Here is a 27,558-nt window from a genome sequence, read left to right as displayed (position 1 = left end):
ACAGGACATGCTGGAGGGATAGATTCCTGTCCCAGAGACTTCCCATACTCTGGAACAGGCTACCCATCTATGTCAAGCAAAGTTCTTCATTAGCACTCTTCAAGAAAAATCTTGATGAGTGGATGGGAAATAGGAAATACATCCCGGGGATCACTTCTGTGTCTCTGCTCGACAGTGGCACAGAAAAATAACTTTCTTGGGTGGCGTAAGCCAGGGAACCTGGTTGGCTAGGCTTACGTAGGCCCTTTGTCCAATAGCCTAGTACCTACCTATAAACCTATGAACCTATGTGGGCATATATACATATATATATATATATATATATATATATATATATATATATATATATATATATATATATATATATATATATATATATATATATATATATATATATATCTGTCTATGTATGTATACATTTGTACCACAGAGAGGAAGAGGTATATCTCCATGTAGTTATGGGTATACATACATATGTAGCTACATATCCTGTCATGTTGCCTGTTATTGCTGGGTAATGTTTCGTGTGCATACTGGCCATCCTGGTGTAAATAAACAGGTTACACTAAAACCAGTTTTAAAGAAAAAACAAAGGAGGATTAGGAAAAAATAGTAATAATAAAAAAAAGTGTTTTTCCTGTTTGAATAAGGCTCTTTTATAGCTGCTATGTCTTTAAGAGTACCTGGTATAAATAAACAGATCCCCTACACTGCACCGACACACCACAAACCCGGCAGCCAAAACACCGACATGAAAACACCGAAACCACACAAAACCGACGGTCCACATTACCTTACCCGCACCCTAACCCTAAAGTCCGTCACTATTGCACACTTACCTTAACCGCACCCTAACCCTACAGTCCGTCACTAACGCACACTTGCCTTATCCACACCCTAACGTCTGTCACTATCGCATACTTACACACTCGCGCTCATTTTGCATGTCGGTGTTTTCAGCATCGGGATTTCGAACTGTCGGTTATTTCCTTTGTCGGTCTTCCGGTGTCAGTGTTCTTGTCATCGGCGTTTCGATCTGTCAGTGTTCTCTGGTAGACCTAAGTAAACAGGTTATAATAAAACCAGTTGTGAAGAAAAAAGCAAAAACAAAGGAAGACTAGAAAAAATAGTAATAATGAAAAAGTTTTTTCTTGTTTGAATAAGGCTCTTCTATAGCTGTTATGTCTTTAAGAGTTAATCATGTGTTGTAATCGAATTATGGCTGTGTCATGTGTTTTTTGTATAAATGTTTTGCTTTTAACCTTTATTTTATGTAAGGCACTGAGGAAGGATAGTTTGCTATCTGAAAGCTTTGTCAGTTTTAATAAATTTGTTATTGGCTTGATGGTGTGGAGAGAATATTTTTTATTTTTTGCTGTTTGCTTCGAGTTTCTTTCTCTCCACTTTACCACTGATCCTACATTTTATTGTTTGGTTGTTCCAGCTATGGGCCGGTAACCAGGGTTGAGAAGGTGACTGCGTATGTGCAGCAGGTGGGGTGAAGTGGAACTGTGGGTAATGAGTATATGGTTCAGGGATTGCCTTGGTTGGTTGGGCCTGTACTGCTCAGGCCGCCTAGTGGGTGGGGGAGAGGGGGATGTGATGTCAGCATGTGGAACATGATCGAGGGCTAATTTAAATCCCTATTTCAATGACACACGTTCATTACATTGAGCTTGGTAGTGTTTTGCAGGGCGGACGTGTTTGTCTGGTTGGGGGGTATGCCAATTTGTATGTGATGTATATTGTTTGGGGCCTGTCAAGCCTTTCACGGTGCATGTGGACATATATGTGTCTGTTAATCTACCACTGCTATCTACAGATGTCTGGCCATATATACCTCTGAAGGTGTATATATTTGCTTAGATATTTCTAACTCTGTCCGTATATACACCTATGGGGACATTTATCTGCATACATATGTGTAACCTGCTGTGTATATGTGGACGTATGGATGTTGACATATATATATGTAGTTGTCGGCATTTGCATGTATATCTGTTCATATATTTGTATATATCTCTGCATTTTATATAAATATATATATATATATATATATATATATATATATATATATATATATATATATATATATATATATATATATATATATATATATATATGTGACTACATCTATAGATATGTTGTATCTGTTTAGATAGTAATATATTTGCACACACACATCCATCTAGCTGTAGGTATACATTGTGCTGTTTAATGACTGGACTGGATATGTTTCTGATAACATCAACATCATTAGTATCTGTCTGGCTTAGTGGTAGATCCCTTTGTCTATGATATGCAGGATCCTTGGTTCGGGCCTTGCAGGAGCTGCTTATTTTCTTGGTGGTGCAGAACACCAGCAGTTGGATACTGAGTGATTAAGGCACTTTAAAGCAGTTGTAAGCAGGTTTGTGCAGGTTTGAGTGAAGGTAGGCACTGCCAACTTCTGGTTACAGTGTCTTACACTCAGTTGGCTTCTGCTTTGCTTAATCTGTGTAGGTAATGCTTACCCCCGTGCAACCGCACTTCAACACGCTTACTAGTGCTTATATATTTGTGCTTAGACCTGCTTACTAGTGCCTTATTCATTATGATACTGACACTTCACATATGCATTTAATGCAGTACTCCAGTTCACATTTACATGTTATTTAGTAGGTTATACAGCAAACAACATGAAAAAATTGTTCATATACGGATTTCACATGGAAAATGGTATGTGCTGCAGTGGGACTCGAAGCAGGAATGCCTGCTCGTTAGGCAGATGCTCTACCCACCACATTATTGCTGTGCTGCTTCATTTGCATATATCTTCCTTGTTATACTCTTCAGCCTTTTAAGTTGCTTTAACCGTAGCTCAGCAATGGGCACACCCATGCACCTATGGTTAACTGTACTTGGAGTTAAATAAATATAGTGGGTTTTCTATGGTTTATTTATATGTACTGTTGCTGTTGTACACATGGGGGACTGTTGTTTTGGTTATGCGGACACCTATGGGCAGCCTTGCTAATTTATTTCCACTTTCTGCTGTTCTATATTGCATGGGCATGTTTATTCTGAGAGCTCTGCTCTCAGACATGCCCCCTGTACTCATACACACCTTCATTATTATGCATGGCGCGCTGCCGTCCTCTTCCTAAACTTCCGCTAACGTGCAGGACTAGACTAGTCCTGCATGGAAGATTCGTAAATCCGGGGGATAGTATTAATTTCAAATAATAATGAATGGATGGAAACAGCTATTAAGAAACTTAGTAAAGAATTAAGGGTGATAATTTTGAGTATTAATGAGGAAAAAAGCAAAGGACTGGGATTTTCAGGTAAAATTGCTGGCATTCAGTTTAATAAAGAAGAAATAGAAATTCTGGGAAAAAAAATTGGTATTGAGCAACAGAGATTGACACAGTGGAATAATATACATAAAATACGTATTTTTATGTTCTAGAGAACAATTAAACTTATGAATAAAAAAGCATATTTATTCAACTCTGTGATATTAGGTATGATAGCACATCTAACTAGTGTGTTTATGATACCAGTTGAATTTGAGAAAGAATTATTGTCTATGCTGTTTGCATTTATATGGGGGTCAAAATTAAATCCAATTAAAAGAAGAATTTTTTATGGTTTAAAAAATGAAGGAGGATTGGGTTTAATAAATCCAATTGTGCACATAGCATCACTGAACTTGTATAAGGTATTGATATGGGTAAAAAATGATAGCAGAGATAATCAAAGAAAAAAATATAAAGAAATCTGGGAGAAACAAATACTTAAAAAGAAGTAAAGGAATTACAACTACAGAAATGAAATATATCAAGAAAAATATTTTTATGGAAACTTGATATAAGTAATATAGAAAATAAATAGAAAGGAATGGTATGAAAATATAATGAATAAAGTTTATTATATTTTTTTCCATGGAAGAACTGCGGTGGTGGTGCTGCGGTAGCGTTGTCGCCTCACAGTTAGACGTTGCCCATTCGATTCTCAGAGTGTCTTCTGTGTGGCGACATGCGTGAACGGGAGTTCCTTCTTTGAAGGTTGTGCGTTAGACCCGGCAAGCCAACATGTAAAACTCTACTGCCAATCATTAGCGGACCGGAGTTCCGCTGTGGCGACCCCTAACCGGGAAAAGCCGAAAGACACAACAACAACAACAATATTTTTCCATGGAAGCATTTGGAAGAAAGAAAAAAGCTATAAAAGCAAAACTGAATAGATGTGAAAGATATTTTGAATGTACAGATTTTCTGTGTAGATTATCAATAAATAAGCTTCCAGTAAAGGCAAATATGCCATCTAAAAAGATAGGGGAAATAGTTTGTGCCTACCATGGGGAAATAGAAACTACTGAACATATTTTTTTGACATATGAAAAAGTAAATCAATTATGGCAAAAAATATTTGAAAAGGATTGTATAAAGGTATAAAAGTCAGTACACCCAGGAGTGCAACACCTCTTTATGCTGGACTGCAGTGTTAGCAATTGATCCATACTTGGTGGGTGAATAGAAACCACAGCCTTCTGCATCAAAGGTGAGTGTGCTACCTATTGCTTCACTGATACTGCTGTATCAGATGTCTCCAGGCAGTGGAATCTATACTTCAGCAGCCCAAATACATGGTCCATAATGTCTAGTCTGTGTATGGGCTTGCTTATAACATTTCTCTGGTGGGGTATGTGGATTTCTCACTGGGGTCCCAAGCCAAGGTTTGAGGGCATATCCAGCATTCCCTACTAGACGTGGGAAGTCACCACTCACAAAATGTTGGCAAATGTCTCATGTGTGCCATATGTGGAATTCTTGAAAACTGCCTGAATGGCCAGTGCTCACACATTGCAGATGATACCCTATGCATTACAGACCACCTGGAAGTTGGACTGGATACCCTTTGTGGTTTACATACCTCCTTCCTTGTTCACTTGTTGGGCCTTTATTTTGATATGGGTACAGTCTATAGCCCCCAGTTGGAAATGGGCTATTGTGCAGAAGTCCTGCATGATGTTTGTTGTCTTCTCTGAAGTATGTGGGAACCACATACGGTAATATACATAAATGTGCACATACCTTAGTTTGTACAGGGATGGGTATGCTATGACTCCCAGGAGGCTGCAGATGAAGTTGATACATGTCCACTGTTTGTTGTATGGTCTCCCTATTTACTCGATAGAAGTCTAATATGTCAGTGTCATGTAGGGCATGATAAGTTGAGTGCAGTCAGAAGACCCTTCATCTCAGGGGATAACATCTGGCACCATTGACAACAACAGTTTCTATAGGAGCATCTTGCAGACATTGGTTTACAATTGATGTGGCAATCCTTAACATAAGTCTGAGTTTTTCTCCAGCTGAATGTGAGTGTATGGTTATGTTCATTGCTAATGCATGTTGAATGTGGTTGACCTTCATTTTTACATTTCAGAACACCTCTGTCATGTTTTCTTAGTTTATTAGCATACATCACAGCTCATTATACTGTCATTAGCATATATTTCTGCTCTGGAGAATCTATGAACCTATGAACCTATGTCTTGTTTTCAGATGACCATATCGATTTTGAGTGTTTCCAGAATCTCACACACCCTGCTTGTCCCCACTCATCAAGCAGATTTGATTAGCATGATAACATGAGCATTTATGAATCCTATCCATAGTTTTCTATATACAAAGAGTAAAGTCAGAGTTTCAGATGCCTCTTGTTGTCACTGTCTGGTACTAAATTGTTGTTTCCACGAGGGATATTTGACCTCTACAAAAAAGGGTAAGTGAAACTAATGTCTAGAATACGTGTACTAAGTTTGCAGTATCTCAGAAGTAAACATGCTATATATTTCCAAGAAAAACAAACAGATTTTCATTGTAATATGTTGTGGCTACAATATCATGCTTTCATGCAGTTAAACTTATAAAGTTAAATTCAGAGGCGTTCTACTCTGTAAACTCTAGGGCTAGAATTGCAGTCCTTAGTGTGTTTTGTTGGAGTCTACTTCAGAAGACTGAAAAAACAAAGGACTGAATCTCAAAATACTGAAAACTCAAAATACAGAAAACATTTTTAATGAAGGAGCAAGCCACTCTGCACCCTTCATGTGGGAGTCTGTGCCCCCCACACCCCCTGCTAATTATATATAGCAACTCTAAGATCACACAACACTGGAGAAGGGGCAAATTCCATCATTCAGTATTTTGTTTTCAGCATTTTTAGATACATGCCGGGATTCATGAAGCTTGCACCAGGCGCAGGCGTAGCGTAGGCAGCATAACACCAAATATGGCCGCCGAGCGATTCAGGTACGATCATATTCCACGTGCACTACCAGCGTACGCCAGATCTGCGCAGCTCCCGAAGTAGGCATGCAAATCACCCCATGCACTGTACTGCAGCATGCAAATGAAGGTACATAGCGATTCATGAAGTGGCGTAGGCGTAGCGTAAGCCTACAGAAATGTAAACCAAAAAAAAAAAAAAACGGTTTACATGTTGACAAAAAGAACATCGTAGCCACCACGGAAGCGGACCAGACTCATGTATAACAATGTTAACATATGCCAATCGCTAAATATACAGCTAATGGCATAAGAAAAGATGCACAACACATACAAAATAACATTTAATGTCATGGCCACAGTAACGCAAATGACAACCGTAGGGCATGTGTGCGCAAATGGGAACACAAGAAAAATATATACAAATGTCATAAAATAGCAATGTAACAAAAATCATGATTTCACCATAATAGTCAATGGTATGCATGCTACATCACAATCAGGCTGTAAGGGTTGCTAAGGGCCTGTGACATCGTTTGGCGCGGTAACTATGAATTAGTAGTCAATGCCATGTAAATGAGGCAAGTAATAGTGAATCGCAAACGTCCCACCTGCCGAAGGATGTACAATATGGCGCAGCACTACAACACCGAGGAGTGGTCTGCAGGAATACATGACATCAGCAGTGGGGTGTGCCACTGCAGCTGTAAGCACACTGGAGCAATGCAAATCCGGGCTGCCCGTTGCTAAGCAAAGCTGCAGGACAGGGGCGTGGATGAAGGTATAGCTTTGCTCAGCTGAGAGCACACATGGTTCCCAAAAGCGCATGTGTACGTGGATGAAAACATGACCGAATCCCGGTAAGCGGACTCACGCACCGCGCACCACAGGCCAAAAAGGAAGTTTAGGGGAAGACAATAAGGAAATGCTACAGTAGGGTAATGGGAGTAGAACCGAGCAATTAACACCCATTAACTCATAGTGGGCAATTGACACCAGCTAACAAGGCTGCTAGCAGCAACCTGCAGAACAGGATAGGGGAGGTGTCGGATTGCAGAGAAAAGAGAACTCTAATTGCCGAGCAAAGCAAACCTGCAGTAGATTGGCAATAGAACACATTTGGCAAGACAATCCTGGTTCGGGAAAGTACAAAACAAGAAAGCAGGCTGCTGGATGCATGCCAGACAATGGGAGGGGAACTGTTAAGAAAAGCAGAGGCAAGGGAAAGAGGTAATCCACAGCAGCTAAATGTAATGTAACACCAAAAACAGCACAATAGCAGTATCCATGGTAAAACACAAGATACCCTGCAGCCCCTAATGTACATATACACCCTATGACATCATCAGTGTCCAAAGCACAATAGTATAAAGTGTGAGAGCACCTCACACACACCTGTGTATTCCCAAACACTGCACCATCGGTGTAAACAGACGGGGAATTTTACAATGTACATGTTGGGAGCTGCCATAGCTGTGATTCATCAGTATGTGTTGGAGACTGAAGGTGTTGTGGAGGATGATGCTGACAACCACCTCAGGCCCTGGCAGAGGAGAAGAGTGTTCAGACCAAGGGTAACCTACCAGGGGCTACATGATCTGGAGATAGAAGAGCATTACAGGGTGGACAGGGACATCATACAGCAAATAGTGGAGCTGTGCTGGCCACGCCTGAGAGCCAGAAATAACAGAGGGGAACCCATTCCAGTGGACACGAAGGTATGTGTAAGCCTGAGAATACTAGCTACAGGTACCTTTCAAAGGCCAACTGGAGATATTATGGGGATCTCACAGGCATTAGCATCCAGGGTACTCCACCAGTTCCTGGATGCCATGTTACCGCATGCCAGTGAGCATATATACTTCCCCCGAACTCAAGAGGAGTTGGCCAGCAATATGCGTCTCTTCCACCATGTGGCACACTACCCAGAGGTACTGGGTGCAATAGACTGCACGCACATACATATCAATTCACCACCTGGAGACCATGGTAGGCGCTACATAAACCGCAAGGGATACCACTCCATCAACTGCCAGGTCATGTGCAATGCCCAGGGCATTATTACGGATGTGTGTGCTGGCAGCCCTGGAAGCTACCATGATTCCCACATCTGGCATGCCTCACAGCTGTATCAGGTATTTGTCAGGGGGGACATCCCATATGGCCACCTTGTGGGGGATGCTGGCTATGCACTGGAGCCTTGGATGAGGACTCCCATCAGAAATGCACACATACACATGCAAGAACGCCATAATGAGGCACACGCACAAACCAGAATCATCATAGAGTGTCTGTTTGGGATGCTGAAATCACGGTTCAGTTGCTTGGACATATCTGGTGGAGCCTTGCAGTACTCTCCAGGCATGTGTGCCCACATCTTCATAGTATGTGCCATGCTACATAATATGATCTTGCGGAAACAGCTGCAGCAGGGACATAATAGTGAAGGCCCTCACAGCCCACCGCAATTGCCAAGGCCATCACAGGCACAGAGGCATTCAGACCACGAACACCCTGTGCCAGCCCCAGTAGGTAGACGGAGGCATGCCCAATATGCCGATGCCTTGGCAAAGAGGGAACATATAGCACATACTCTAACAGTGTAGGCCCCTACAGACTGACACACTTCTCCACCTGCACACACAGTAAAACGGATGGCACACACACACGACCACCTGCAAATTGTAATGGATAGGTGGCCTACTGTGTGAATCCTACATAGGCAGCCCTCAACTATTGCACACACAACAGCTATTGGAACAAGGAAAGTCAACACCTGAACAGTAAACGAAGCTAACAGCATATGTTGATACTGTATGTATAGGTGCCTAGGTACATTGGTAGGTACATGCCCGATTGTCAGAGGCTATGCAGCAGCCTAGGCAAAATGTGTCTGCTATAGCCACCCCATTGGTCAACCAACTGTCCCTCTGTGGAGCAGAGCCAATATCCGGATCCACATGTGTAACCACTGTTCTCCACCTACTTTGCATGGATTAATGAGTGTGTTAATGAGGGCCTCCATATAGTGTAAGTAGGGATGTAGTGCCAAAGCATGGGGAGTACCCATGACAGGTATCTGCCTCCCCAGCATTCTCCAGTTATGGTTGTGTTAAGGTGTAGAACATGACAGTGTGCGGCTCACTCTGACATAGATTCCCAATGCTGGAGCACATCCATTAAACATCACTCGGGCATACCATGAAGTGGTATCATCCATATGTAAACAAATGACTGCAGTATGGAGGAACAGCTATAGTACAGTCCACATACAAAATACCATTAACACTTGTACAAACAACAGATAACCAAGTGGTAAAGCCACAGACTGTGTCATGTATGCATCCAGTTCCACGTCATGCAAGGTCTGTAACGTAATCCCAATGGCACGAATAATGGATGTTGGATGTAGGTCATTAGAGCACATGGAAGCACATGTTAGCGGATTAATGTGGCGGCAAGAGACGGTAAGTGTCATTCAAACAGGACTACACGGATATGCGCAAAACAGGTTTAAGCTTTGCAGAATTCCGCACAGATCACGGTCATGGATGTCCAGAACAGGTGAAACCAGCATTATTCAGTCATGTACTAACAGTGCCTGCTCTGAGAGGTAAAACGACCACTGGCAGGAGTAGAACATGCAGCCAAGTACAGACTCACCCACCAGCAAGCTACCTGAGATGTACCAATGGCAGGTGTGTATTGTGACAGGTTAGAAAACAAAAGTGCAGGGTTCAGCAAACAGAATACACCATCATGTACCCAACGAAAGGTGTGTACACTCTCTCTCCTTCTCCCTGTCTATATATATATATATATATATATATATATATATATATATATATATATATATATATATATATATGGTGATAGAGAGATGTATGTCGATATATACGGAAATACATATATCTGTGAATATAAAGACAGGTTAACAACATGTACACAACCATGGAGGTACAAATGAATAGGATACTGCCAACTACCGAATACTTTACATACCGACACGCGTAATCACGAGGATGAAAGACAGAAAGATCACAGTACCTGAACAGTATAACCGCGAGTAATATTATCACGATGTCAAGGGACATGTAGTTATCGCTGCCGGTGCTGTGGTCCAGGTAGGTACTGTGTATAAGTGTGGTTCCAACTGCTGTAGTGTGTGTAAGTTCTTGTTGAGAGTGCATTGTGTGTTTCCATGGGATTGTAATGTGTGTGTGTGTGTTTGCATCGTGGGTCTGTTTGTGCAAACTCGGAGGTAGATTATTACAGTAGTTGTGGTCATATTTGGCCTTAAGTATACGGTTACCACCTGTTCCACTTTGATAGGTACAGTCCCTCTTTGGGCAGTTGTGTCCTGACAACAAATATTAAAAATGGCAAATGTACCGTGATGTCCGATATATGACGTAATAGTTGCATGTAATAGTTATGTCCATCTCTCAAATACGTAAATTTGTGAAGAAACATAATAAGCAGCTAAAGTGCTACAAGAATAAAAGGTTCAATGTAGGGCAAAAGTAAGTTCTATCTTATGTACTGACAGTGTTTGTGTAGGTCTCTAGACCCTGATGTGTTCCCAACAAATGTCCCAATATGGCCAATTGAAAAGGTGGCAACCCAGGACAAAGAGTAGGAGTCACCAACACAACAGCAATGAGTGCAAATACTTGTGACAGAAATACACAAGACAGCTTTCATGTAGCAACAGTTCAGTACATATTGATGTATTTGGGAGGGATTGAAGGATCAACATCACCTGCATGCTATGTAGGAACCAATTAACAATGGTTTAATGACTAAGCCTGCAATAACCATAGCATTAGTCTACTAAATGACAGGTCTTCAATGAGGGAAGGGGCCCCTACACACATATGGAATATGTATAAATGCAGTCCCCACAAACCTTTATCTGCTATGTATTCCCACCTACATCTGCCCCACAGCCGAAACAATTGCAATACAGAATGTAATAACTTCAGAAACATCCACTCACTCAATGACATCTGCAGAAGTGTTAACATACCTTGTGAGAGACACACTTGTAATGGCGCCATATGAAATCGTTGCTGTTGTACAATGGAACAGACGCCGATGTAACAGGTTTCATTTGCAATAGTCTCATAACAGACGGTTGAGATAACAGCTACATTCACATGCAGAACTATTTACTGTAGCCATCACACACAATCCAAGGGGGACATGATTTCAGAGTATCCGGGACTCTCCATATAGCTGTTGCAATTTATCACAATATAATACATCCAGACAGTCTCCCTCAAAGGTAGGGCAAAAGGACAACGCCCAAGTGGAGTATTCAATTATACACCACTGTTGCCGTGTAATTGGCCAATGGAGTAGCTGCACAGCTGATGTGCATGTAATAATTTACTCCGGAACACCAATTGATGGCAGGATACCACATGTTACAGGTATCCACGTATAAAATGAGGGCTTGCCATACATTCAAATTGTATGCTCATACCATTGAATCGTTTAAAGAGGAAAGGTGTAACACAGATAGTATTGTATACTTGGACCACTAAGAAGGTATGTAGAACACTCAGTATGTTAGTGTATGTAGTGCCTGTGCTGTAGAAATGAAAGTGTACGCAATGCAGACAGTGGGAAAAGGTATTATGTAGTGATGTCTTGTTGAGCATAGTAATGCTTGTAGAAATTGTGTGTACTGCTGTGGGCCACAAGGTAAACACCCCAGACACCACAAGGGATGCTACATAAGGGCTTTAAACATAACAATTGCACTCCAGCCGCTGTTGGTGGTAGGGTATGTCCAACAAGTATGTGCCATAACAGGGGATAGCGTATGTTGATATACAGTAACAGTAGGCATATGTATGGGTGTATAATGAGAATAACATGCCTAAAGTGGTCCCGCTGTGCAATTATGCTTTGCATCATGGGATATGGTTTCAAATATGTGTAAAGTACAGTATTGTAGGTAGATAAGTCAAATATTTTACATAGCATGACTGGTATATTATGCAAACATAAGGTATGTGCATTGGACTGTACAATACACATTAACAGGATACATATGTCTTGTAGTCACCAGACAGTGTAACAGCATGATAGCTAATTGAAATGGAAGAGCTACGCAATAAACCATGCACAAAGGACACGTAATAGCATCATAGATTCACAGTTAGGTACTATGCTGTCTGGCCAAGTCCATTTGTAAGCCCTAATACAGTGTTGTCACTGGCTGCACCTCCCTAGGTTACCATCCTGTGCCTTTGAACAGCACAGCCATTTGTTTCCTGCACCTGTGTACAGTACAGCCACTGCAGTAATCCCTGGTGTACATGTCTGTCCCCATCCACCCATCGAGGTACCTCATGAAGAGTGCTAGTGAGTGTCCCTGTCTGATGTACATAGGAATCATGTTCCAAAGCATGATGGGTGTCCGTTTCAGGAATGTATCCCTCCAGCACGTGCTACTCATCGTAGCATTTGGGTACATATCCCAGAGCATGTCGCTCTTAGTGGCCTTTGCTTATGTTGCTTATGTGGAGCATATCCATCAATATTGGTGTGTACATGGGCCTTGTATGTTCAGCAGAGGTCACCTCCGAGTATGCAAATGACTACAGTTGTGGTTCCAGTAGTTGTGCTGCATACATCATCCTTTGGAGGTGAGTAATACTGTTGGTGTGGTAATGTTGTGGTATTTAAAGCTATTGCTGTCCCATAAGGTACACCCCAAAGGGGGTGTTGTACCCATGAATGTGTTTCATAAGTCAGGAGTATAGAGGTACAATGACAGGCTTTGTTCCGGCTACAAACCAGTACAGGTTACGGTGGCCATGTAGAAGGATATCCACGCCCTCTTGGCAATAGGTTATCAAAGGAGTGGGTGCTATCTATGTGTGTAGTACAATCCCTTATAATGTCTCATGTATGTAGGGGACCACCACCTATGTGATAGTCACAGGGTGATTGTTGTAATCCAAAGGATATGTCTATGCATCGTCTGCCATGCTGCTTGAGGCCATGTTACCAATGGCAGGTATATGTCACAGTGATGTCCATATGGAGGGTGTGTATATTAGTTGGTGAATCAATCATGGCCCTTAGTTTGCAGTCGTCTGGAAACCTATGCAGGGAAAGTCCGTCTGTGCTGGAATGTTCCTCAGGGAAGTCCATAATGAACATGAGGGTCCCTATGACTGAGCACTGGGGTATGCCAATTGTAACTGATGTACAGGAGGAACTATGGTATGCTACTCTCACTGAATGTGTCCTGTCCGTGAGCCACTGTGCATAACATCCCAGGATGTATGGGTCGCTGTGCAGGTGGATGTGTATAGTGACAATACCAGAATGGTGAATGGTGTTGGCAGCCAATGGGAGGATAAAGTAGGCTGTGTGGACCCCCTTACCATCATCTATGACCTTGGTAACTGTCTTGCAGGACTCCACCAGGTTTAGGAGCCATGTTGTGGATCTAACAAATCCAACCTGGGTGGTATCAAAGGTGTGTAGGCCAACAATGTCTCTGTGAAGGACTTCCATGATGATGTTCTCAATAGCCTAGCAGAACAGTATAGTCAGGTGTATAGGGCAATAGTTCCTCTGGACCATTGTGGTGCCACCTCTGTTGAGTGTGATAACTGTTGCTGTGCACCAGTCAGGGTCCACAATGCCTGATACAAGGCTACTAGTGAATCTGGTGCCCAAGTGGGGATCCATGTCATTCTGAGGTTTGTGTAAAATGTGGCCTGGGATGTAGGATGGTCACATGGAGTGTGTGTTCCAGGCTTTAGAGAGAGCAGGTCTGAATGGCATAGTTGTGACCACAGGAACTCTGCATCGATCCTGTATAGATGTGGGCCAATGAGGGTGTAAGAGGGGTGTAAAGTTAGCTGCCAGGTTGTTGCCAATATCAGTCGGTTCTGTAATGTGTCTGCCTAACCTTTGTATATCAGAGCAGATGTGGGTATTGCTATCGAGAGTAGTGACATACCTCCATAAAGCTTAGTGGTAGTCCTTTGAATGTGTCGCAGTAATGTTGACGTAGCTAGTGTTGGTGGATGTAAGAAGGGATCCCAGAATACAACTGAGGCTGACTAGGGAGCCACACCACCCCTGGGAGTGTACCCTACTTTGCAACTGCCTCCTCCTGTCATGCAGTATGTCCATGGCAGTGGACCCCCAGAGGGGCATCCATTATGTGGTGGGTACTGTCACGGCTCTGTGTCGGATAGCATGATCCATGCAGTTGTGTAAGTGCTAATGAAGTGCAGTTGGGAATGTTTCTGTGTTTGTAACTATATTGTCCATCTGCACGGGTGCCATGGCGATTACTACTCCTGTCATGCAAAGCGTGAAGTTGGGTCTGTAGAAATATTGTACTGTGTTTTCTGTGAAGGGTGTGGTGCTGTGATGTGGATAACAAGGGTGATTAGCATACATTCGGAACTGACCAATGAGGGGATACCCCAGGTGTGTTACACCAGTTACACATGTTGGTAATGTCCAGGTCTACGATATTGTTGGCCTTGGTGGTGGTGTGTATATGTTGACCCAGTCCAATGGAGTTTATCAACCCACGATGGTGTTGGCCTAATGTGTCTGCACATGAGTAGGTAGCACAGTTAGGTGTGTGATAGTGTCAGTGTCACATCAGTAGTGCCTGTGTGAACCCTACTTTCCAGTACACCAAGAAATGAGGGATGTTAACCATGGGGTATGTTGTGGAATCCGTAGCAAGCTACAATTTGTACAGCACTTCTGGCCACAGTTAGTTGCACTTGGATTGCCTCTGAGGCATCGTGCTAAGCCACCAGCATGGAGGTGTGTACATCCCTGTGACATATGGACACACCTCTGCCGTGGGTGTTGTGGTCCTGGTTACATGACTGAAATGTGTGGTCTGTGTAATAGCCTGTCAGTGCAGGGGTGTTCTCCAGAGTCTAGAAGCAGGTCACAGTCACGGCAGAGACATCAAAGTGGTCCATTATAAGGAGTGCCTTGGATGAGTGCATGTAAGATGGAGATGTCAAGCATTGAGTAACAATACCCTCAGGTTTTGCTTGCTTGTACTTGTTCAGGTGGTGAATATGTGTCTGAAATGTGTCTAAAACAGGCAGTATAGGAGCAGCAAGAGCTTGAGATGTTAACCATAATCCCAGGGCCGACAGGTGCAGGACATCTGTGGCAAAGCATTGAGGTTTGTTGACCATGTCAGTCAAAGCAGACATACTGGATACCCTTGGAATGACACCAGATGCATAGGCAACTGTTGACGTGAATAATTCTGTTGTTCCACTGTGTCATCAGTCAGGACTAACGCAGAATGCTTCTCAGGGCTAGGGCGATACCTGCACGGGCTACAAGATCGGAGAGCTATTACATGTCCCTGTACATGTAGTCCAGGAAGTGGCATCTCAGGGCACTCACACTAATGTGGAGAATGACAGCCATATAGTACCTGTTGAGGAAAGACCTGAGTGCATAGGTCATATTGTGGATCCTGTTACCCAACAGCCAGATGTCAGTGACTATCACCTTGTGTGGTCTGCTGAGTGGGACTTCAGTGTGACCGCCTACAGAGTCACCTATGACTAGTGTGTTGTGTATGTTATAACACCCTATTGGCTGTAGTTGACGGGCACACATGAGTCTGTGGCCTATAAGCAATTGGTGTTGTGTTTGGTGATGGGGGCTGCCTCTGTTGCCTACATAGAGTAGTATGGTGGGGCTCCACAAATGTTGTACTCTTACTATGTGTGGCCTGTGGTGGCGGAGATCTACTGAGACTATGTGATGAGTGGTGTGTGCTGAAAATGTTTAACATCTCCACATGATTGTCAGGGTAAGTCTGTGTTGGAGAGAGCATTACCTCCAGCATGGCTACATATGTGCATCTCCCACAGGCTGTAGTGTCATATGTTAGGAGGTGAGAGGTGAGCATTGACTGCGTACATGAGCCGATTGCTATATTGCCACATGTTGCCCACAGTCATCATATAGACAGGCAATAACACTGGTAATTGACATTTGGACATGTCTGTCTAGTCAACCAGTACTCACAAGATATGTGAGGTAAGTGTGTACAACAGCTGTCGTACTGCAAGCATGCTGGAAATGTAAGGACAAACAGTGTTTACCAGGAAGAAATGAGTAGGTTTGAGTGATAAAGTAATTAGTAGCTCATGAAGTGTGTACATGTTCTGAACAAGTGCTGAGCATGCATAAGCAATACAGATAGGGTGTCGGGTAATTTCAACTCACTGCCCCCCCCAATAGGTACACAATCACAAATCCATGAACATGACAGAGCCCCTGAAACATAACTATCATGGTACAAGGTACACTCTGGTTGCATGTGACCTGTCCAAATCCCCAGTCATACAATACACATATAGCAAAACATTTGGCTCTACACATACACTGCCATGTAAAACATAGGTTCATGGCAGTCTGTGAAAATATGGAATGGATCACACTAACAGTCATCACAACCCACAAAGCGGAGATGCCACTCATAATGGGAGGCACAGCACTATCACCCTGCTGAGTATGGTCTGAAAGCCTATGAACCTTAATCAATGTAGATGTTGTTAGCAGTACAGCTGTAGATTACAGTACTGATGTATACACACCGCAAAGCATACCTTTGACAGGTCAGTGGACATCATCACACATACTGTGTTCCACCTACACTCAGTATACTACATGTACCATCGTATGTCACAGAAGTGTTCTAGCAGTGGCCTGTTCACAGAAGCAACACTACAAAAGGTGTCTGAGTGACATATGCATAGCACACCAGTGGCAGCTACAGTAAACTGGGTTAATGTGTTGTACTCCCATGTCATTGTAGCCCATACCACACAGACAAATGGATGGCATCTGCATATGTGAGAATGTGAATGGCCATGACCTAGGAGCAATAGCTGACTCAGTGTTGTGGATAACATACAGCATGGGCTTTGTGGGTGAGGTGTGTGACATATGTGCACAATCTGACAGCAGCTTATTGCATTGTCACCGCTATGTTAATAACTATGTACCCATTAACTACCACCTTGGCGGCGGTCAACATTATGGACACTGTGTGTAAGGGATAGTGCTGTGCAGTTTACCTCCTTGAGCTAGTGACATCAGCAGGGCTATTAGGTAGTCATAAGAAGCAACCTAAGTCATGACAGGATGCCATCCATGAGCATGGAGATCATTGGACAGCCATACTCAGCACTCATGTGACCAATATTGGATCACATATCACCTTTAAGGGGTATTGGCCATGCTGGGATGGGCGTCACCAGCCTTCACAATCCTCATCTCCACTATGCAGCATGCTGCCTACCCTGCATAAAGACATGTTGGACATGCTACACGTACATATCCTGATCTGAAAGACATACATCATGGACAGCCACCGTCCTAGTACAGAGGTCGCCACATGCCGGACAGATCCCTGTGCCATATATGTTACATACTCCTGCCATACCATGCAACCCTGTCCAGCAAAGCTGTACATGTCATCTCTGTCATACATGGTGCGATGACCGCATGGTAGATGTATCAGTGACTGTCTGGATCAGTAATGTAGCACTGATTCACCTGTCGCTGGGAACATGGCTGTTGGATACAACTAGAAAGCCTGGCATCCTATGGCCATACATGGCCCAGGGCATACAGGATACTACATGAACCTGACCGTACATGCTATAGTTGATAACCATCCCTGCGAATACCATCCGGATAGCCATTGTCCCATGTGCATCACATGTGCAACAGCAGTGATACGTGGCAGGATGTTGAACTGTTGTACATTGCTGTGTAGGTGTATGTGGCAAAACACATACTAGTAAAGGTTTCCGTGTGCATGTCTGCATTGTCACTGTCCATGTCCGTGAAGGTAGTGTATGTGATGATATGTGACATATACACAGCATTAACGTCAACAGCATTCATGTGCACACATCCAGGCATGTGCTGATAGGTAGGAACACCAGTACAGGCAAACAGACATGGCCACATCACGACAGCATTCACATGGAGTATGAGCAATGTAATGAGGTGACACACGTATATGGTGATAATATCCAATACCCATTGCGTGTTACATGTGTGTGAAACAAACATGTCAGTCATGTGAGTGTCATGATGATTTGCAAAGACAACTGTTTATAAGTACTAACTGTAATACACATGAATGTGCATCTCTGTCTCTGTGCATCTCTGAGATTCTGTGACCTGTCTCCATCATTATGTCTTACAGATAATGCCTCGATCATGACTGTCTGCATATAGCCGCATGGAAGATGATGCACTCATACCATACCTCCATGACAACTATGAGGAACTGTTTAGCCATTTGCCACAGCATGGCCAGCAGCGTGATGACCTGTGGCAGGAACTTCACAGGAGGGTCAATGATGTGGGTGGCCATAACCGCACAGACATTGCACGGACCTGATCTGACATGCTAAACAGCATGCCAGTGCAATCACCAGGGGAAAAAGGTAGAACAGGTGGTGGGCCACAAACCCAGCCCCCACTCACCCCTACTGAGGAGCTACTGGCCAGCCTGGGGACCCCATCAGAACAGCATCTACAAACTCTAGCTGCCATCGTGGAGGTGGGTGTCTCCCAACCACAGAGCCTGGAGTTGTCTGGTAAGTCACTACTGCACATAGAAATATTATATCCCATGTAGTTGCATGTGTCACTGTACACTATGTAATGTAACATCATATGCAAGGTATGTTTACACACATGCCGCATACTATAGTATGCTACCCTGTGTATGCACACATGTGCATACTCTGTAGTATATGCTATTGTACTGGCGAATGTGTTAACATGCAAAGTGCACCCTGTAGATATCATACAGTCATGGATAATGATCTAACCGCTGTGTCACCCCTATACAGGTACCTCTGGCATGCCGCAGAGACAGCAGTTCGTTGCAGGTGAGACAGTTATCAGTATCAGGCATGTGAATGGACAGATCTATTCGACATGTGGCCACTTAACACTTGTACACATAATGTATGGTCCAGTCACAATATATAGGTCGCAGCATTTATCAATCACACTGGCTACCCATGTGCAATATCTAAAAACAAAATGAAACAACAACATGACCTCACAGTAACTCTCATTGATAGATGTGTGGACAGCTGTCCATACAATGGTGGAGGCATTGTTCAATGTATGAATATGTACTATACATCATAACAACACATGTGGGGTATGCAAACAGTACTACACAGTGAGTTGGGATATGGGCAGCCCACATGATCCACCATTGTGGAATGTGCCCCTGCAATGAGTGCAGACATTGTGATGTGCCAGCTGACATGTCCCAGACATGTAGTGGTCCGGCTACAACATTGTCACACTATCCAATAAAACATGCCCCACATACCAAACATACAACTCTCTGTCTGTATAACCCTGTGGACACTGGAGTATCTGACATCTATGGGTGTATGTCATATGGGACAACAGACAGGTGACATAGACAGCCATCACAGACCTCTGGCCAACACATGTTCACACATGGCCAAGGAGGATGGCCAGAGACATGTAGTAAAACACAGTAGATGTGATGTGTATGTGTGTACACCCTGTTGCACATTGTGTACACACGGTCCATCTATAGCCTTTGTTGAATGGTTATATATTAGATGTGGAACACTGGACATCCTAATAGCCTGTGCACAGCTTTTGGAGGTGTCACTTAATCTGACCACATACCATGTGCTGCACATCATGGCTGTGTCGCAGCATGAAGGTTGTCACCTTTACAGCTTACAAACACATACACAGACACCACAGCAGGCCAGAGATGCTGTACAGTTCCCTTGCTGCTGTCGGACATCACTGTCAGCCATGCACTGCGTGTGTGTGGTACACACATGTCATGTGGAACATGGTGTATTGAGTAGTCTGCCATGTGTGGACACGGTTGACAGGCAGCTAAGACATGTTAGCATTTGTCAACGGTATGTTGTCCTGTGACCTGTCACACATGACACAGCATGGTTTACTGTGTATACACCTCAGCGATGTGGGTCACAATCCACAGTATGTATGTATTGTGCATGCACGCAGTCATGGCTATGCACTGTATGTGTATTCCACACTATATATCAATGGAGACGCATCAGGATTCCATGCAATGGCACAGTGTCTGTACTTCACACTGTATAGCAATATAGACACCTCATACCACCCTCAATGGTCATACACATCTGCTAAAAGTGCATTCGATCTGTAGGGCATACAGTCAACACTGCAATGTGACACCATTACACCGCTGTACATGTATCAGGACACCATTGTGTCAAACGTGTATGCATGTCACTGCACACAGCAGCAGATTACATGTCATACTTCATGTTAATGTCAAGGACATATGCCTCACATCAGCCATGTGTACTGTTAACCTGTGCTGGTCCACATGGTGTATCACAGGGATGCATGCTTACTACCATGATTGTGTGAAATGCATGGCTGCTGCTATGACACATGCTTGCTGTTGTGTGCAGCCCAGGGATGTAATCCAACTAACACTGTTAATGTCTGAGATGCATACCATCTGCTGTATCACATGCATGCTGCATGCCTTCTGTCATATCACGTGCATGTGTGTCTGTGCGTGTGTGTCTGTGCGTTTGTGTCTGTGCATGTGTCTGTGCGTGTGTGTGTCTGTGCGTGTGTGTGTATCTGTGCATGTGTGTGTCTGTGCGTGTGTGTGTGTCTATGTGTGTGTGTGTGTGTCTGTGCATGTGTGTGTGTCTGTGCATATCCATTATAATGTAGAGTCTTTGTTTGCCTTCACAGGCGATGTAGGTGCGTTGCCCTCCTGCGGTCCATCTGATGTTAGTGTCCCCACAGACTCTAGCAGTGATGAACATATGCTTGAGGTACAGGCAGGGTTGTCAGGGGCTGAATCTGTGCCAGTGGTTGCCATACCACCTATATCCCCCTCTTCCTCGCACACAGTTCTCATGCCAAAACATACCCCATCACCAGTGGCCATAGAGGAAGGACAGTTGCCATGTGTCAGCTCGGAACAGGAACGTGTGGTAGCCTTGGAAGGTGTGTTGTCACACCATGGTGTCAGTGAACCGACCGCAGATGCGCCACACAGGCATATGGCCAGTGCTGCTCATAGGAGGACCCCTGGCCGACATGCACCTGCATGACAGAGCGCAGCAGCTGGTGTCACCAGACACATGTTTCAGACTGTAATGGTGGCACAGGCACGTGCTGAATGGCTGAACAGAGAAGGGCAGAGGCTTCAGAGGGCTGCTATCCATTCTCTGAATGAAAACATCCAGGCATTGGCAAATGTTCAACAGCAGATTGCCGATGTTTTGGACAGGCGATTGCGTGATATGGTTGGAATCCTTGACCATGGCATGGCAATCCGTGAACGTGAGCTGTCTGTGCTGAAACATCTGGTAGGAGTGAGGCGTAGGCCACATGGACGTAGGCCAGCTACACCACCTGGTGCAGGTCTACACGAATGAGCCACCTCACATGCCCACTCCCATAGTGCCGGTAGCAGCATCAGTGCAGCTGGTGCTGAGCTGTCCACACCAGACCAGAGCAGGCCATGTGGACGTGGCCCTGGATGGTCCCAGTGGGGACACGGTTCCAGTGGACATGTGTCATCGGACAGTACCCATTCTGTACATCTGTCTGGTAGTGCCCGTGCAACCCCTGGCAGGCACAGGTCGCATGGCCGTGGACGGACACAGTGAGCTGTGCAACCTGTTCTGTACAATCTGGAGCTGTCAACAATACTCCTGTGTAGGCCCGATACATGGCAGAACTGTGTGCACACATACACGCACACACCAGAAACATCTGTAGGGCACCGACACCCTCATGCATAATAACCACACATGCCCAAGTAGATCACAGGCCCTAACCCACACACATGATGTCATCCACAGGTGCAGCCTAGGCCCCTGGCAAACATTATCACCCTGTGCATATGATGATGCCTGTGCCGATTCTCTGTCATCCACACCATTGGTGCAGGGACATGCTCATATGGTCTGATGCACAGGGTGAACAGATTAGTGAGATAGTTGTATATTACGGTTGTTGTGTACTGTTGGCACGCAGCAGACATACCATATAGTACAGGATTAGACTGCATTGTTATAGTTATATTTTCACAGTATGTGTCTTGCTAACAGTCGCAGCATGTTGGTAATGATGCCCTGCTGCCCTCCTTAAGGTCTAAATGCATGTGCCATTAAGCACCAGTGTGTCCAGTTACAGATGTGTACATGTGGAGTACTCACAGGCATGGATGGCAATACCAGCATGCTATACGTAGCCTCTACCTCACTGTTAGTAAGGCTGACATTCCATAGATCTCTACACACCTAATGATACAGGAGCATGTGAGCTGTGTACTAGGCTATGGTGGCTAGAGATGGGACATCCATACCAGGTGACATCACAGGTACAGCTACATGGTGCGGGGGGTTTACACAGCGGTCTAGCTGATGTCAAGGGTGGGGGCCAGTTGATAGCATGGGGACTCACTGTGTAGCAGTAGAACACTGTCACATCACAGTATGTAAACACACACATACACAGACACACACAGTAACATGCCCACACTCACGGGGTCAATGACACTGTAACACACACTGGATAGTGTTGAGATGAGGAGCCCTGCCTCTGTGCTAATCACCATTATAGTACGGTACTCCCACATGATGCAACAGAGTATGGACATGTACAGGTACTCAGTAATGCGTAAGACTGACAGCATAAACAGGGTAGTAGGTCGCATCACCTTGAGGGGTTGAGGCCCTATCAGTTCTCAATGGTAACATACCTCCCTACTCCATGCACCAGACAGCCATACATACATACACATACACACACTCTGGAGTCCACATGTCATGCACATACAGATAGCTGACGTGTGTGATACACGCACCACCCCTGCCTATGTCTTGCTATCTACACTGCAGTATGTACAGATATCTACAACAGTGTACAGGTGTGGGTAACAATTGTGATGTATTCCCCAACATCCGTGGCATATATGGTCACACAGGCAAACACACATTCAAAAGAGACCACAGCTCTCTCTGTTCTGAGTCAGGCAGAATTTTTTCCACCCTCCCACCCATTTAAGTTGTCTTGTTAAATACCACTGTCTTTCTAGTTGCCTGCCTCTTATGTTAATCTGACCATATATCTCATTTCTCTCTACTTTCACTGGCTTATGTGAGTAATCACAAAATCATCATTTTTGAAATCCCACCCCTTCAATTATTTAAATTTATTGGCCATCCTACAGTATTTCATAGTACCAAAATACAAAAGTGACCACCCCTTTCAATCCATCTTGCTGTTTTAAAAATAGTAACTCTCCACTAAACCTTAACTTTTTAAACAGGTAAAACTCAAGTTACCTACTTTCACATCTAACTTCTCTAGTGCACACTGCAGAGTGCATTCTTTTAAATCTTACCTTTAAGCATCCCCGTGACTAGCACTTTCTCTAATACCTGCTGGAAAGCACTAGGAAGCCTTAAACTCATACAAACACTGAACTCTCCTTGTTAACAAGGAGAAATTAATAGTAGGCACTAAACAGCCTATAATTGCAAAGTACCTTGCTAAGGAAACAGCTCCTATACTTTACAAAGAAAAAAAAAAGCCCCAAACCAGGCATGTCCAAGGGTCAGCTTCCGGTGATTTCTCCTGTCCACCTGGTGAATCTGGGCATACTGGGGCAATGCAGCAATTGCCTCATGTACACAGACAACACTCTCCTCCTACCAACCAACACTACAACCTGTGAGAGATGCACTTAAATAGCCAAAATGGAAGCAAAGCTCTCTCCACCCAAGATTGTGCTAAACAGTCAAGAGGAGAAGGTTAACACCCACACTACACCTCAAGCAACACATAGCCCTTCTAAACCCGCACCACCAACACCCACATATAGCAACACTAAATCCACATATGCAGAGGCCCTTAACTGTAACCTGCCCAAGAAACAAAGACTTCTGAAGCTGAAACGCAAACAAACACCAATCACAACCAATGTGTCACATAGTTCACAACACCAGTGTGCCACCCAGCAACAGCCCCTAAGGCAAGACAATGTACCTAAGACTTTAGTCATAGGCGACTCTATAGTCCGGCACACTGATGTCCCTCTCACCAGGTTGAATAAGGAGAAAATTACAGTTAGCTGCCTGTCGGGTGCCAGGATCCGCCACATAACTCATGCACTCAAGTCACTCCACAACAAGTACAAATATGACTCTGTCATTGTCCATGTTGGAGTGAATGACTTGAGACGTACCTCCCTGGACTACATGAAAAGAGACATGGAAGAGCTCTTGGATCATGTGGCCCAGGCAGGTATGACCCTAGCCCTGAGTAGCATCCTGCCTTCGCCCAGAATGATACCACAATATAAGGATAAAATGATTGACTTCAACAATTGGCTAAGCTTATGGTGTCATTCAAAGTGGATCCAGTATCTGTCTGCCTGGGATGACATGATTGACAGACCACGATGCTTTGCCAAAGATGGTCTGCACCTGTCGCCCCTGGGATTCAGGTTACTGGCTAAGGCTCTTGCCACCCCTATAGTGCCTTTTTTAGGCAAAATTCAAAGGACAAAACCACCACCGTATCAGGTACAAGCATGCAAAATCTGAAGGTAATGCTACTCAATGCTAGAAGTCTAAACCTCAAAATGCACTCTCTCGAGGCACTCCTAAAAATGGAGAACATCGATATCTGTGCAGTAACTGAGACCTGGTTCAAGGCTCCAGAGAGCACCCCTGCAATACCAGGCTACAACTCTTACCACACTTTTCGGCCACCAAACCAGGACCGAAACACTAAAGGTGGAGGAGTGTCAATATTCACCAAGGATATTCACACCACCAGGCTAGTTGGCCAACACAATGTGTCTGAAATTCTCCAAGTGCAACTAACACTAGGTAAGACTGCAATCCAAATTGTAGCTTGCTACAGATCCCCCACCATACCCCAAGATTCTCACTACACCTTTCTAAACATACTGGAAAATATTAAGATAGAACCAAACACCCTAATACTGGGTGATTTTAACTACCCTGCCATTAACTGGGAAAACTACTCATGTCCCAACACCTTGCTGAACGGTTCTTGGAATTCATAAATTCCAACGCCCTGGATCAACTAATCCATAGTCCCACCAGGAGCTCCAATATCCTAGACCTGGTCATTACCAACATGGGAAATCAATGCTCCATACCTATGGTCACCCCCTCGTTAGACAGGTCTGACCATAAGCTAATCACCCTTAACATCCACATCCCACCTCCACCACCCAGTAAAGAAACCACCATAAAAAACTTCTCCAAAGCCAACTTCATGCTACTCAAGTCAGAAGTGACAAACTTCATGACACCCATGCAGACGGGAACTGAAAGTTCAACTGCTGAATCCTACACTAAGGCACTGTACGAGCACATCCACTCATGCATGAATCGTGCCATCCCAAATAGAACCAAAATGCTCTCATCCAAAAAAAGGAAGCCAGTCTGTTGGTCCCCTGCCATAAACAAACTTTACAACAAAAGGAAGAAACTTTTGCAGAAAAGAGGAAAATCCCAGGATGCAAAAAACTCCCTTACTAGCCTCAGTAAGAAACTGAGATGCCTCATAAAATCCTCCAAAGCTAGTTACGAAAATAAAATTGCCAAAGATTCCAAAGACAACCACAAAGCATTCTATAACTATGTCAAGAATCTAAATGGCAATGCTCAGATCTGCTCTGAGCTAAAACAGAATGGCATTAAATATACTGATCCGAAGGATATTGCCAATATCCTGGCAGATCGATTCAGTACCAACTTCACCCCCCTCTCACCCCCTAAATGGCCCATCTCAATACCGGAAGATTGCCAAATTCCAGTAATAACGGCCACACAGGTACAAAATGCACTCTCTAAAGCCAAGAATACAGCATCCATGGGACCAGATGACATCCCGGGCTGTGTACTACATGAACTACAATATGAACTGGCACCTCACCTAAGTGTCATGTTTAATCATAGCCTCACCTCAGGTTTCATGCCCACTGAGTGGCGCAGAGCTGCAGTTATCCCAATCCACAAGGGGGGATCCACCTTGGATCCCGGAAACTACCGTCCCATCAGTCTGACAAGCCTTATCTGCAAGGCCATGGAGCATATTATCATGGAACTTATAAACAAAGACATTGGCAACCTTCAAACACTGGACCCCACCCAGTTTGGGTTTGTGAAGGGCCGATCTTGTCTCCTGAACCTGATTGACTTCTTTGAATCAGTCTCCAGAGCCATGGACAAGGGTAAGGTGGTCCACACAGCCTATCTAGACCTTGCCAAGGCCTTTGACACCATCTCCCCCACTCTGGAATCATAGATAAATTTCCTAAGTTGGGCATTAATCCCTATGTCACCCAATGGGTTGCTAAATGGCTTACTGATAGAACCCACACTGTAAAAGTAGCTGACTCCAAATCCAGCTCCAGACAAGTGACAAGTGGAGTACCTCAGGGTTCAGTCCTGGGGCCGCTCTTGTTTGGCATCTACTTCTCTGAAGTACAGGTCAACACTAAGGGACTCTGGCTAACAAAGTTTGCAGATGACTGCAAACTGGGAGCCATTATTGAATCCCCAAATGATGTGGATACTCTACAAAAGGGCCTTACAGAAACAGATGCTTGGTGCCAGAGCCATGGGCTCAAGCTCAATGCCAAGAAATGTATTGTTATCCCTTTGGGAAAAAACATGTATCCATGAATTACCATATAGGTGGCAGTACACTAAACACAGAAAGTGTGATAAGAGACTTAGGGACACAGGTGGACAGTGGTCTCACCTTCGATAACCACATTGCCACAACAGTCAGAAAATCCTTCTATGTGGCACACCTCATCACAAAGGGCTTTTCATCCAGAAAAAAGGAGGTCATTGTCCCACTGTACTCATCCCTCATTAGACCCATTATAGAATACAACGCCCCATTTGGTATGTACCTCTCAAGACATCTGCAACAACTGGAAAGGCCTCAGAAATACCTCACTAAAAGAATCACAGGCCTAAAGCAGGCCTCACGCTGACCACCTTAAAAAACTCCAGCTATACTCTGTCGCATATCGTCTACTCAGAGGCGATCTCTGCTTAACATACAAGGCCATGTCAAACTCAGAGCTGTTAGACATGCTACACTTAAAGAAATCCCAATCCCTCAGAGCTACACG

This window comes from Protopterus annectens, chromosome 2.part0 (genome assembly GCF_019279795.1).
Source record: "Protopterus annectens isolate FY-2018-M chromosome 2.part0, PAN1.0, whole genome shotgun sequence".
NCBI lineage: Eukaryota > Metazoa > Chordata > Ceratodontiformes > Protopteridae > Protopterus > Protopterus annectens.
The sequence above is the reverse complement of the archived record's forward strand: the minus strand, read 5'-3'. Positions refer to the sequence as shown.